Raw genomic sequence first — 14,664 nt, 5'->3', positions numbered from 1 at the left:
ACATGGATATTGTAGAAAACCACCCCTGTTTATATTAAATTTGCATTTGTTTCCTCATATTTAACTGACTTCTAAGATGACAATGAAGGCCTTTCAGACTGTGATTTGCTAGAGATACCCAGAACCCTCATAAACCTTTCTATCACTTCTGTTAGAGATAACATTTTCAAGAAAATATTCTCTCACCTCAAAGTACCATCACCTGTCCTCTTCCTCTCCTGTTCTTAAAGCTAGATTGTTTAAATACAGTCAGGAAAAGCTTGTTTTTGCAAGGATTAGATTTTCTGAAAATTCATAGTCATGATTTTCAGGCAACTATGGAATACAAGTTGCATAGTGTTTCAGTTTAAAAAAGCCTTTAAACTAATTTAAAAAGTGGGACAAAAGACTTCTCTTAAAGGGGGGCGGGGGCGGGGAACGTGTTTAATACATAGTCCTGAGCTTACTGTATATTTAAAGTAGATATATACCTTGCTGCTATGAATCTTTGACAAAGTGCCAAGTGTTGCATTGCCAAAGGTATAGCATTTCATTTATTTCTTTAGGCTCAATAGCGGTTACTGGTAACATGTGTTTGTAGGGTGTCAGCTCTGATGGAATTTTTTTACCTGGCCTGTTTCCAAGTAGTGTTGGTATGTGTTTTAAATGCTTTAAAAATAAATCAGTCTTTTGTGTTTCTGCAATAGAAATTCCAGGCAGAGTGATAAAGTGGGATTCACTTGCCATCACAATTTTTTTGCTCTATTTTGTTTATGGAAAGGGACTTTGTTCTTTTTATTTTGCCTTTCAGTAGGCTAAAATGATATAACAACTAGGAATAAGTACTCAGGACAAATGTCTAATATTTTAAAGGAACTTTTAAATAAGAAAAATATTTTTTTTGCCCTCTGTCAGAAAATGCTTTTAATGTTCCTTCTCTTATGTAGTTTCTCTACCAGATCTGATATTTGTATAATGCATCTTTGCAGATGTGTTTCTGTGGCTCTGAAATTTTTGTCCTTTCTCTTTTTTGAGACACAGAGACCTACTATAGACCATCCCTTTTCATACTGAGACTTCATGTTGATTGCTGTGCACATATAGGATCTCTTCCAAGGGAGGCATTGGACACATGCTGTCTGTGCAATAGCTAAAAGATGCTTAATAACATCTTTCCCCCTAATTCTGTAAAGATTCCCAAGAAAAAGGAATAGGGCTGTGAAAAATACAAGTCTGTAGGTCCTCAGGACATTGCAGCTAGGGAGGACCCCCTGTAAGTGGAATTAAGAAGCCTGCCGGGAGCAAAGTTTCTTCAGCAGTACTTAGATCTTCTGATCTCTGCATGCTTTCCCCAGGTGACAAACTTCCCCTTCGCTTTGCGGGCATCTGCTACCCTGGGCTCTTTCTCCTGTGGATGAATATATAAATCTATCAGCCTGCTAAAGTGGCCAGCTAAAGTTTGCCAGCACTTTGTACCAGCTGTTCAAAAGAAGCTGCTTAATGCAGATGCCCTGGTTCATATACATTACACCTGCGTCTGCAGAGGTGCTGAGCACCTGCAGATACTAGCCTGCTTTGTTCACTCTTTGTGAAAATTCGGCCTGTACTGTCTCAAGCTGAGCCTCTAAAGCTGAAATTCCACCCCGAAAAAAAAATCACTGACTGTTTTTTTGGAAAATAACAGGAACAAACACAAGGTACTGATAAGCTGGGTCAAATTTTGTGTCAGTTATTTTTAAAGCAAACAGATTGACATATATTAGAATTTGGCCTTTACCTTTGTCTGCCAGGTGAACTTCTTGGCTTTCTTTAAGGAAAAATGTTTTATTTTCTTGAGGATAAATTAACTGTTGATTATTCTGTGCTGTGGTGGCTTTTTTATTTTTTAAAGGTTGTTCAGATTTAGACCTATTTTACAGTTTTATAACAGTATAATCCATAAACTATTTATAAAGTGTAACGATACTGAAAAATAAGTATTCAATATTCAGCATTTACTGTGAATATGCAGTAGCAAATATTTACTGCTACATTTGCTTCCAAGTTTCATTGTATATCTGGAAGCTTGATAATAACAGTTCATATTTTCTTACCACACTGATAATGTGTTATTAATTCAGATGAAAAAAGAGGTAGCTCTACCAGATTCTTCTGTTTTGTCCCAGGTTTGAAATTTTATGAGAACCAGACTACACATTCCTCTGCTGTTAGACAGTATTCTTTTCAGAGATGCTAACCTGTTAGTGATTAGCCCAGACTGGTGTCTTGGATGCTTGTGGTATCAGAAAGTCCTTCCCTGAGGACTTCTCTGGTCCAAAGAGAATTTCCACATCTGAGCTTGAAAAAGATGGTCTGAACCCGTATATATTCCCAACTAAGGGTCAAATCCCATGAGTCCATGGGAATTTTGTCTGAGTAAAGACTGCAGGATTTGACCCTTCGGGATGTATTTGTTTCTTGTACAGATGTTTAAGTCATTTGAAATTACGTGGTCTGGTGTTCAAAGAATTAGCTGCCTAATAGACCTTTTTCTTCTAACCCCAGCTAATTCACTGTCTCTGTTTATTGGTGTCTTTGTACTTAATTCATCCTATATGACAAATTAAGGAAAATTCAGGCCTTCAGTGAAACAATTATCAGGGAAAGTAAATTTCAAAATATCACAGACTGTATGTGGCCTGAAAGGTCATTTTAGATTTATTTGTAGAAAATGACTATCATCTTTATGATATTACTATTGGTAGTACTAGAAGGCAATTTATTTGCTATATTTGTGTTCATTTTTGGGCCCCTCACTACAAGAAGGACATCGAGGTGCTGGAGCACGTCCAGAGGAGGGCAACGAAGTTGGTGAAGGGTCTAGAGCACAAGTCTTATGAGGAGCGGCTGAGGGAGCTGGGGTTGTTTAGTCTGGAGAAGAGGAGGCTGAGGGGAGACCTTATCACTCTCTACAACTACCTGAAAGGAGGTTGTAGCGAGGTGGGGGTTGGTCTCTTCTCCCAAGTAACAAGTGATAGAACGAGAGGAAATGGCCTCAAGCTGCGCCAGGGGAAGTTTAGGTTGGATATTAGGAAAAACTTCTTCACTGAAAGGGTGGTCAAACATTGGAACAGGCTGCCCAGGGAAGTGGTTGAGTCTCCATCCCTGGACGTATTTAAAGAACGGACAGATATGGTGCTTGAAGACATGGTATAGATGAACTTGGCAGTGATAGGTTGACAGTTGGACTCGATGATCTTAAGGGTCTTTTCCAACCTTGACAATTCTATGATTCTGTGATTCTCTGATTTGTATGTTGCTCTATGCAAGATTCTGCCCAGTGATCCTGATCATTGCCTCCATATGTTCAATCATTTTTACCATAAATGTATATTTAGGGATTCATCTATGAACTTTTAGTAGGTGTTTTCTTCTGCAGCCTGTCATTTCAGCTCTTTATTCTGACTGGATGATAGAATAACTATATTTAACATGGTCAAGTTTAAGACATTAATTTGAATATCAGGACATGCCATGTGTTGTAACATTGATTTTGTGTTTGTGTACACATGTACATATGTACACACCTGTTTTCTGTGTATGTGCATTAAGGCATGTAAGCACATCACAATATACAGACATGCTTTATCACATGGTTACCTGATGCTGTTTTCTACTAGGTTAGTGCAGAGTGTTCTATAGAAATTCAGTATCTGCAAAGGTATTAACATGTTCCCTCTTATGTATGTTTGTGGTACATATGTGTCAGGCTCTTTTACAAATCTCCTGATTAAGGAAAGGCTACAGTAAACTGTATACACTATATTTGCTTATATTTGAAATTTTTATTTTAATGTTTGTATTACAAACTCATTTTTGTGCTTTAAAGTCTATTTCTTTAGATGAGCACCTTCAATCTGAAGTCTACCTAGCACTTAAGGAAAAAAACCTTACTGATCTTGCAGCAAGCAGCACCTATGAAAGGGAAAGACTAGCCTGAGGTGGAAGGTCAAAAAAGCCAGGCTCACCCTATCTATTTAGTATCCCTGGAACTCTTGGCATTAAGAAATAAATGACCTTCTTCCTCATTGTGTTTGTAGTATTCAGACCATCTTTCTCAACTGGACCTTTGCAGCTTTGTAAAGAAAACAAAAGCCAAAATGTTTGTGTTTATTAGAGGCATTAAAAAAAAAAAAAAAAAAAAAAAGAGAAGAGGTAGGGTGATTTTTTTGAGCAAGCCTAATAGTAAATTTCCCTTGATAGTAAAGAACCTGGCTGCTAATTTGGAGGGGGAGAAGAAGGAAAGAGAAAGAAATGGAATTCTGCTAGTTGATAGGCTTTAGTTTCTTTTCCTCACTCACCTGTTTGCTTAGAGATGAAAACAATCACTTTTGATGCCTGTTTTTCTCCTTCCCTGGGTACTGTTGATATTTGCTACAGCCCTCATAAAACTTTTCAGTACCCTGCTGTATGTCTTTCATAACTAGTCATACGAAATGCCTTTCATAATCTTTCTGCAGTCACAGTAGAGGAGAGGACACAACAGTACTAATGCCATTTGCTTCTGCTAAGGATGAGAGGAGACAGAAGCTGCATTTCTAAATTGGGCACTGTGTAGTTTTACTTATTGATTTACAGAGTGCTTACTATCATAGTATAACATTATAATGAACGTAGCTGAAGACTGAACATTTGTTGAAACATGTCTGAGGCATTTCTACATGTTGCTTGAGGGATGAATTAATTTACATGATGTTTTACTTTTTAAATAAAACAATTTATTATAGAAATCAAAATGTCAAATCTAAAGGCTCTTATCTGTAAGCTCTCATAAATTATTTCTTTGAAACTTTTTTGGAGCAGGTCTCTTCACATATTCCTCCCTCAAGCCTAAATTACACAAACAATAAGTAACAAGGTATTCTAAGTGTAATGGTAATTAACCATGAAAAAAACCTACTTGATTTGATTTTAGTTGATTTTCCCTTTAGATAAACGTGTCTCTTTACTGTGGGTTTTTAGGTTTTCATCGCTTCAAGTTTTTCAGTGTTTTTTGGCCTTTTGTCCTTCATTTCTTTAAGTGTTCACTTACCTGCATATGTCATTGACGAGTGTCTCCCAGGTGTGATTAGCCTCGTGTGCACTTACAGTTTTTTGGCAGCAGCAGAATGGTGATTTCTGTTTGCATGTTGGCGAGGTTCTGGTGATGAGCCGTTAAATAAAATGATCTGTCCCAAGGCCAAACACTTGGTTCATTGCCAAACAGTAATCCAGTACAATTAAGTATCAAAGATTGGAGTACTCCATTATTGCAAGAGATCTCACTGCAGCCACCTGGAAAAGCAGAGAGCTCAAAAGGGGAAGAGTAATCAGGACATTTATTTTCACTGGGGCATACTAACTTCATTGGGGTTTGTTTGAACACATGCGATTTGAATACCCATAAATTTAAAATTAGCATTTAAATTTTCAATTTCAGCTTTATTTTCCTTCCAAAGCTGGGGATTGAGAGAAGGAAGAGATGAAAGTAGGAAAGAAGTGACTCAATTTCTGAGACTACTTCTGCTGTTCTTGACTAACTTTCTTATTAAAATACAAGATTTCATGGTCTCATTCTATTTTCCTCCTCCATAAAGGCTGTTGTGTCAGTTGCTGCTGTACTCATGCACACATTTAAGCAGTTTAGTAGTGGCAACAAAGTTAGAAATTCGTCAAATTATTTAGCAAACAGTTTATAATTCAGGTCTGGGAATGCGAATTTTGTGTTCCACTACTGGTCTCAATTTATCTTCCCTAGCCTTGCAAATTTTTAATTTGTCCAAAGAGCACTGAATTCTGACGGGTGGAATTTTACTAGGATATGCCTTTTCTAGCCATAAGGACAGTAGCATTGTAAAACACACCAAATCTAAAGCAATGTCTTTTTAAAGTTCTGTAAATAGAGGAAATGGCCAAACATGTTAGGTATTTGAATATTTTGCAGCTACCCACAGCTAATCAGATAGAAAATCACACCTAATGTACACAAAGGAGTGTTTAAAATCTTATTCATATATAATAACTCAAGAAAACCCCGCCTTTTGTTACTTTGAGCTGGACTCACTTTGTAGGTGTTTCAAAGTGTTTGAGTGTGGAAGGAAGGAAAAAATTTGGCCTATTTCTCACCTTCAGGAACTTAACAATTGTAGAACCCTATAAAATCATAACAGTCTCCGTGTTTATGACAACTAAGAAAGTCAGAGGATATAATGATATTAAACAAATGTTAGCACAGTTGTCTGAAGACATAGATAATATACAGGTTTTACTGATGGAGAAACTGAGTCAGGATTGTCAAATTGTTTGTTGTGTTTTACAGCTCAACCACAGCTGAAAATATCAATCAGGTATTCCCAATTATATTTTCCAGCTGTAGCTCCTCTCTCTAAAAGGCACTAAACTATAGTTTTGAGAAAGATGAAAATACATGGGATAAGAAGTCATTCTATTTTCACCAGGGGCTGCTCAAAGATCTATGGATGCCAAATCTCTCCCAGGGCAAAAATGAAAGAAGGAAACAACCAGGAAAATTAAAAGTCTTTTAAGACTTGGAAAAGTTAAAAGAAATGCAAAAGCACAATGAGTTAATACTAGCCAAAGGAGCCAGGGGAAATAAGAATAGCATTTCAAATATATTGGAGGAAAAAAGAAATAATGGAATGAAAAGGCAAGCTCAATAATAAATGAAGAGGGTAACAAAATGAAAGCTGTTTCTGAAATGGCTGATGCACTGAGCTACTTTCAAAATCAGTCTTTGACAAGAAAAATAAAAGGAGTAAGGACATAATAGATCAAGTAATTAAGACCTTTTCCAAATAGTTGATAAAAAAAAGAGTAAGGCAATACTTAGAAAAAATGGAATAAATGCAAATCAGCAGGTCTGGATGATAAGCATAGTATGGTCTTAAGAGACATAGATAATGAATTTACATAATCGCTAGTAATTATTTTTGAAAAGTAAAGTACAATTGAAGAATTATCATAGGATTGGGAAAAAGCAAATCTAATACCAATCTTTAATAAAATAAAAAAAAGAGTAATTTTGGTAATTACCATAGGGCTGCCTGTTGTTGTTTATAAAGCCTAGTGATGTGATAGGCACTTTACTGAAGCCGCAATAAACCATCCTTGCCCCAAAACAATTTAATTCTCGACTTCATATGTCTTAGTTGAAGATGACCGAAAGTAAAGTGGTTCGAAGAATGAGAACAGTAAGAACACAGGGGGGTTTTTGGTTCATTCTCAATATGTACATATCTTCATGATTGCATAAAGATTTGTGGTCTATCTGAAGTAATAACAATGATTAAGAAATAAGATAACAAATATTATTGCTCTGACGCTGATGTTTTTACCCCATACTTTCTCTTGTCTCCACTTGCTAAGCCCAAAGGCATTTCCAGGAGGCCAAGAATATCCAGGCAGGTGCTACTTGCCTCTTCCCTGTTGCCTGGCCCCTCTGACTGCCTCATGTGGAGATGAATAACATGGAGCTGTGCTTCAAAGAGCTCTTGACCATAGTTTGTTCTTAAACTACACACACACTCACACAGTATGGAAAGAAAAGTGAGCATGCAGATAAAGTAACAGAAGTGGTCTTCTGGGCTTGCTTTCCCACAGGCTTCTTGGGTGGATAGTCTGACCTGGCTCTCCCTCTTCCCTATACCTGGTCCTGAGAGGATGCACCCAGGGGCTTCTAAAGGTTTAGGAAGAAGGAGGGATCATGCCATCTAGTGGAACTCCCTCCACTTCTTCCAGCTGTTCTCTGAGAAACATGGAGGAGAATATGGGTTCTGAAGGTCCAAGTGAACCTTGGACCACTTACTGACGAAACACAGGAATGCAGTTTCCAGGGGGGAATAAATGAATTTAAGTGCAGAAAATCATGCAAAAATATTTGGAAAACGTGATTTAATAAAAAAATAATGAGGAGGAAATAACTTCATAGATCTTTGCTTAAATTAAGGGATAGATAAAGAATTTTGCAAAAGGTTTTGGGCAGTTGAGATGAACTTGAATATGCCCATATTGCCATGTGAATTTTCCAGTTGGTTGCAGGAGTGCAAGCTGTATTTTGGGGATGGAGTAAGGTGTCCAGAGGTGTTCTGCAGATGTGAGTGAAAGACTCAATTTGTTGATCATGTGATTAAGGAAGGGGAGGTAAATGGACCATTCATTAAATCTGAAGGTTGTACTAAAACTGAGAGGTGTTGCCAACACCAGCGAGGACAGAGTGTGAAGATATAAAAAGAAGTGAGGACAGGTTAGAAATATGGACAGGAAATCACAAAATGGGATTCAACCTGGCAAATGGAATCTGATACATCTGCTGAAATAATAACGCAAAACACAGATATTGAGCAGGAGAAAGATGCTTGTAAAGAAGTGATGTTGAAAAAGGGCCTAGGGGTGATAGTGGGCAGCAAATTGGGTACAAGTTTGCTGTATGATACAACAACCAGCTGGCCCCCCTTCCCAACAGTTCTGTTCTTGCTTGCATCGTGTTATAGAACAGAAATAGGATAGACCCCCTTCTGCAGACTATGATAAGATATAATACTGCACACAGCTTTAGGCATGTCATAAAACAATAATAGATATGAATAGGTGTAGTAATTGGAAGCTCTCTCATAGTGAAATGAGACTGGACAATGAATTTTGAAGCATATAATAGGAAGTCATTCTGCATGGATGGGTGGACGCTGCTGTCTTTTTCAGCTTTAATTTTCATGTTTCCGTACAAGGCAAGTAAAATGAACAGTAGTTATTGTTTAACCAAGTATCTCTGCACATCAAACATGTTAATTTCATTTTTTTCTGGGTCAGATATTTTGGTAACCATGACATCTTGGCACAGAACTAACCATAATAAACTGCCCCTAGCCCAAGTGGTTCAGTTCATTGAGAGGTGATCTGTAGTAGGATGTGTTAGTGTTCTGCCCTGATATAGTAGTTGAAAGAAGACTACTCAGAAAAAAAGACCATTTTAAAACACACTTATCCTTACCTGTACATTTAGATTTTTGGACGTTTGCAGTTTGAGTATTTTTCAGCCACTCAGTCAAAAGTCACAGTATATGTGTGTAAATATATATATATTTATATACTAATATGCGTGCCCCACTCTAATGTAGTCAAGTAGTGAAACTGGATAATTTACTCTGCAATTTGCATAGGTGACTTGTCTTTTTACCTAAGTCTGCTCTTCTGGAAGAGGTCTGTCTTTGGCAGAAGCAGAAATACAGGGAATACTGTCCTTCAGAACAGTGGATCCTGAAGTAGGGTACAGAAGGATGAAACAGTTGCTAATAGTGTGGGTGATGCATACCTTTTGATTTGTATCCAGCTGTTTTTCTCTGCTTTTAGTGATTCTAGAAAGCCAACCGGGTCTTATTTGCCTGGGCCTTTTTGCCAATGCTCTATTTCTTATATCCAAGAGCATTTTTACTACCTAGAGTTAACACAAAGAGTCAGGTGAGATCCTCGGCTGCTAGATAAGCATATCTCCCTTGCCCATGTCCTTCACAGACCAGGGAATATTTAGATATTATCCATTATAGTTTTTATGTCACACCAGCTACTGCAGAATATGTGTATTGACCTATTGATAAGAAAACAAAATAGATAAATATGTATTTCAGTAATGTTTCTATTATAGAAGCAACCAACAAAGATTTTTAGTTACTAATGTCATTGAAAATTCATTTTTATTAAAATGAAAAGGTCTACTGCTCTCTCTTTTACTTTATGAAAGTATCTCTTAATATTAGCATTGAAAGATACTTGTTTGTTGACCTTCAGTGAAGCTGCCAATACAGTTGAACGCTCTCTCTAACACTGACCATTTTTGCTACTAGTAGATGAGACTGTCTCAAATTCTTATAACCTGTTGCTTGATAAAGAAAAGAAATGAAATTTCGTCATGAAATAAATATCACATTTAGGAGGTTCTACTAGTGTAATGGTACTTTACCATGTTGTTTTTTTTTTTTCACCCTTACTTAGACGTATTAACAATGCACTTTTAGTAAGACAGAGGGAGATTCTTCAGGTCAAGTAGCCTGGTTATATATTTATACCTACCAAGCAAAGGGCCAAAATTGCAAGAGAATAATCCATTGTTTCCAAGCAATATTGAATGTAGCAGTAGTTGCTTGTTTTCTCTAATAACCAAATTAAGGGTTATAAATAAAGGACTAAGACCAGAGTGAAAAGTAGAAGTTGAAATGAATATTTGGAAAAGATGTACAAACTCTTCATTTTTATCACAGTACTTGTGCATTTGTGTTGATCAGCTTACAGAGCTTGACTCTGCACCACCTCTGTTGAATACACATCTTGATACCTAGTTAAATCAGCTAGTTAAAACAGCTTTTGATTTACTGTGTTCATGTAAAGGTTTCCGATTTTTAAAACATACATTCTGGTGCACACACACAGCATTTAAGATCAGAACTGGGCTATTAAAGTTTCCCATTTCTCATCACAGCTAAAAAGGGCTAGAATTGCACATTTAGCTGTAGAATAAAACATGTAAGCCTCTTAAAGGGCTTTTTGACACTGCCAGCCTGGTAGGTCTTTTCCTATTAGTGTATTTATTTCTATGTGTATTTATTTAAACAGAGAGATGGATTTTAAAGATATTGTTCAACTACAGAAGAAAAGTAATAAAAGTAAGCTGGAGTTCTAAAAAGGCTGGGTAAAGTCCTTACCAGAGGAGAGAGAAAACAGCCCAAAGTTCTGAAGTGTCCATTCCCAGTGCTGTAAGTGCAGGTAACTCACACTGGTAGAAGCTGCAGCCTGAAAAACATAAGGGTGGGAGACCATGTCCCTGAGGTTTGGTTCTCCCAGTTTCCCACTTCAAGAGCACTTCAGCAACAAGTTGCAGGTATACACTGGCCAAACTGGTGACAATGGGATTGTATGTGGAAAGAAAGAATTCAGGGATATGATGACAGCTATGTATCCCTATACAGATTCATCCTGTGGACATAAATTGGCTGGATTGCTTTTGGTGTTAGAGATAGTCTTAACTAAGGTGAAAAAAATGAAAAGAGTAACAAGGACTGATGCAATTGCGTGATGCTTTGGCAATCAGTGCCACAATAAAATTGTTACAAATAAAATGCCACAAATTAAAAGATGATTATTTTATAAAAAGTTTCAACACATTTTTGTAATTTCTTTGTAGTACCAGTTTTCAATATTTTACTAAATAAATAGCCACTGTAATTTCCATGGGATTGTTATTTTTGTTGTTGGATTTAGGAAACAGAGGTAACAGGCAGACACATAATGCATAGCAACAAAGTAGTTTCTTTAACAGTGGATTGCCTCTGTTGCAGCTATCTTAACTTTCCAGAGCTGGTTAACGTTCTTGGTAATGTTCCTAGCTTTTTAATAGTTTCTATCTTGCTTGTGCCATTTTACGTGAAGTACAGTAAATGGGTGAGAAATTAAGTAAATACCCAAGGGAGGATCAAAATAATTTATACTATGCCACAGACATTTCAAGTCTTGCAGTCTCTGAGCAACCACTTGCTGAGCTGAGTAGCTCAAAATGGTAAAGTATACTCCATAAATCAGAAATCCAAGTCAGGGTTTCTGAAAAAACATTATTTTGCCAGTGTTTTTATTAAAAACAGTACAAAATATGTAGTTTAACATAGGCCTTTTGCAGGCTTCAAGGAATTTGAGGATTTTGATAAAACAGGCTTCATTTAAATGAACAAGCAGTGTATTTAGAAAAATATATAGTTATCAGGCTTTCTAATAATGACAATGGTATTTGTGCAAAATACTTTGTACTTTGTATCTAACACAAGAATTTACCGGGTATCTGAAAATATATGACTATCAAACTGTGGTGTATTTCTTTTAGAGGAATATATGTTAATTGTGTATGCATGTGAAGTTAGTGATCACCAGAGGCAAAGAAAGGACAGGCTTGGCAATCAAAATCTTCACTTTATCTATGGAATGGATATATAGCATATTGCTATATAATATTATATTTCACACTGAGCCTCATGGCCATTATCTCTAGGAATGAGGCAGACAGTGCATTCTCCATATCTCAGACTCTGATGAAGCAGCAAATTAGTGCCAGCTAAGGTGTTGGCTTTTTTTATGATGTGAATGCATCTGGTAGAAACGAAGCCTACAAACTAGTCTTTACTTAGGCCAGTGAATAATTGTTACAGGGTAACAATTTTATTTAATTATCTTGGACTTTTACATTTTTTGTTAAATGGCACCTAGCAATAAAGTTTCTACTATTATCAAATGCAGATACCATGTCCTGTGATTTGAATGCTAGCTTGTTTGCAGGTATTTATTTGATAGATAAAAACCATGAACTTTTACCCCGCAATTGCAAGATAGCAAGGAAATTATGTTTATTCTGCTTAGTTTCATGCAGTGTGGCTTGTGTCTGCTAATAACTGACAATCCAGCTACAAGCATATAAGAGGATGGGTATGAAATGATAAAATCAGGAATGTGATTCAAGTACCATTTAGGATGGAAAATCTAGAATTTTAAAATGCTTTGTGGTTCTAACAGTAACGCTGCTTTCATTACTACTGTACCTCAAATCAGCAGAGAGAAAAGCTTCTGAAGTTAAGATTACCCATAGGATTTGTAAAACAGATTGATGGAAGTAATTGGTAAACTGCTTAATCAAGCCTTGCTTGGAGGTGAATAAGGACTGAAGGATAGAAAATGTAGGCTGTATAAGTAACCCAACAAGTCAGCAGAGTTCTTTTTTCTGAAAGAAACAAAGATAGCAGTAATTAATGACCCTGACTCTGTGCCAAAAAAGCTTTCTTCTGACAACTCCAACTTAATTAAAACTTAAGACATTTCAATGGCCTCAGAAAGCCCCTGATGGGGTGAACTCTTGAAAACTCGTGAGAAAATTTTGTAAATTAAAGGAAAAGATGTGTGTTACCACTGGTGCCATGACTCTAATCCCTGGCAGTCAAAGAATCTATTTAGCCAAAGCCTTTTCTTTTAACTGGCTCACACCTGCAGGCTTACTGGCACTTCCTCTGTACCAGAGAAGGCAGTTTTTGTGTTTTACGGAAGATCAGATAATAGAAGTCTTGCTGTTACTTTTGTTTTTGTGCATTGTTCATTAGGCTGTGAGTGTTGCAGGCACACTTGATATGCTTGGCTAGCTTAGGGGGAGAGTAGTGGCTGAATGCTTTAGGTGGTGCAACATTAGTGAGCATGGGCTGGCAAAAAAGTAAGTTTAATGCAAAAGTGCTTCAAATTAAAACTCACAGCTGATGAGGCAAGCTGAAAGGCAGAGCCTGCTGTTCTTCACACATCCAAGCTACAACGAACAATATTCTGCACTGGACAGTGCTGGATTTAGACAAAAGGAAATGAGGCTTTCAGATTCTCCTTGCTCCTTTACATTAATGTAATTTTTATTCATCATGGACCAACTGGGGTAAGAATCCCCCCCAAGTACACTGTACAAAAAGAAAGCTCTGTTTGCATGGCAAGGAGGCAGGCTATTTTGTGAGTTGACCTGTGTGCTTTATTAATAAACATGGGATTAAATTCTAGAATAACATTGGTTGCATACTAATTGGTCTAAATGGTTACTTGATTTACATAAGAAAAAAAAAGGACTTTAATTTCATCTCCTGTTCTAGAAAGTGCTTTTGTGTGTTATATTGTGAAAATCGTCTCCACCCCCCTTTTCTGTGGCCTTAGGCAAATCCGTATATCTAGGGCAGTGGGGAAGGTAATATTCTGGATTGCCTTTTCCTTTTTGGGTGTTATAGGGTGATGTGCTGTCTGACTGGCACAGAAAAGCCTTGCTTGTGTATAGGTCAAGGCTTAGGTATAGTTTTTAGATGTAGATACTAGAGGAAAGGATAGAGAGCTCAAGGTACTCAGGAATCTCTTCCTTTGAACTTTTTCGAGAGCTTTGATGAGGCTAATTATGATGTTTGTTTTCACAGGTGATGATCCATAACATACAGGTGCTTGGGCTGACATTTTCTTTTTTACTGTGGCTTAGGGAAGAGTGGGGGAAAATACAGTCACAGACTTGTAACTTTTCTGTCGATTGGCATGTAATTCACCACATCAAGCTGACACAAAAAAAGAAGGGGGAAGAGAAAAAAGGAGCCTGTAGGAGTTTGCAAAAATATGCTAGATGTGTCATGTCTCCATAGTGTTGGAAAGATTCACCTACCACCTTGTTAGTAACCACTTTCAGATGTTAAAATAGGGGTGGGGAAGATGGAGGGGGAGCAAGAGGCAGAGGAAAGTAGAAATCAACATGTTTGATCCTATACAGAAACGATTGTCTGCAAGAAATTCAGGATACCAGCCATAATCTAACTAATATTAGTCCAAATAAATACCACCTGTACCATTTGATATCTGAAGGGAAAAGCAGCCCAGTGTAATGTATTAGAAAGACTCTTAGAGTTGTACTGAACTCTCACCAATAAAGTGATTGTTTTTGCAGTACGTTGTCATTCTTATTTTTGGAATATATTTGTTGTGCCTGTGAAATGGAACTACCTTAGTTTAAGTAAAATATGTTTTTAAAAAATAAACTACTGTAACAGAATATGTTTGGGAGTTGTAAAAGTTTTCCATTGAAAAAATCAGAATTTAAAAGGATCCTGTTACATGCTG

General features: G+C 37.0%; 1 protein-coding gene across 1 annotated transcript in view; it reads left to right on the top strand.

Annotated features, from left to right (window-relative positions):
• ZFHX4 (zinc finger homeobox 4) overlaps nt 1-14,664 on the top strand; it is a 152,741-nt gene that overhangs the window by 60,350 nt on the left and 77,727 nt on the right. The gene's annotated exons all lie outside the window — the stretch shown is intronic.

This window comes from Nipponia nippon, unplaced genomic scaffold (genome assembly GCF_047370975.1).
Source record: "Nipponia nippon isolate SJK-2023a ecotype South Korea unplaced genomic scaffold, ASM4737097v1 scaffold_1, whole genome shotgun sequence".
Classification (NCBI taxonomy): Eukaryota; Metazoa; Chordata; class Aves; order Pelecaniformes; family Threskiornithidae; genus Nipponia; species Nipponia nippon.
Note: the sequence above shows the minus strand (reverse complement) of the source record. Positions and strands in the feature narration are given on the sequence as shown.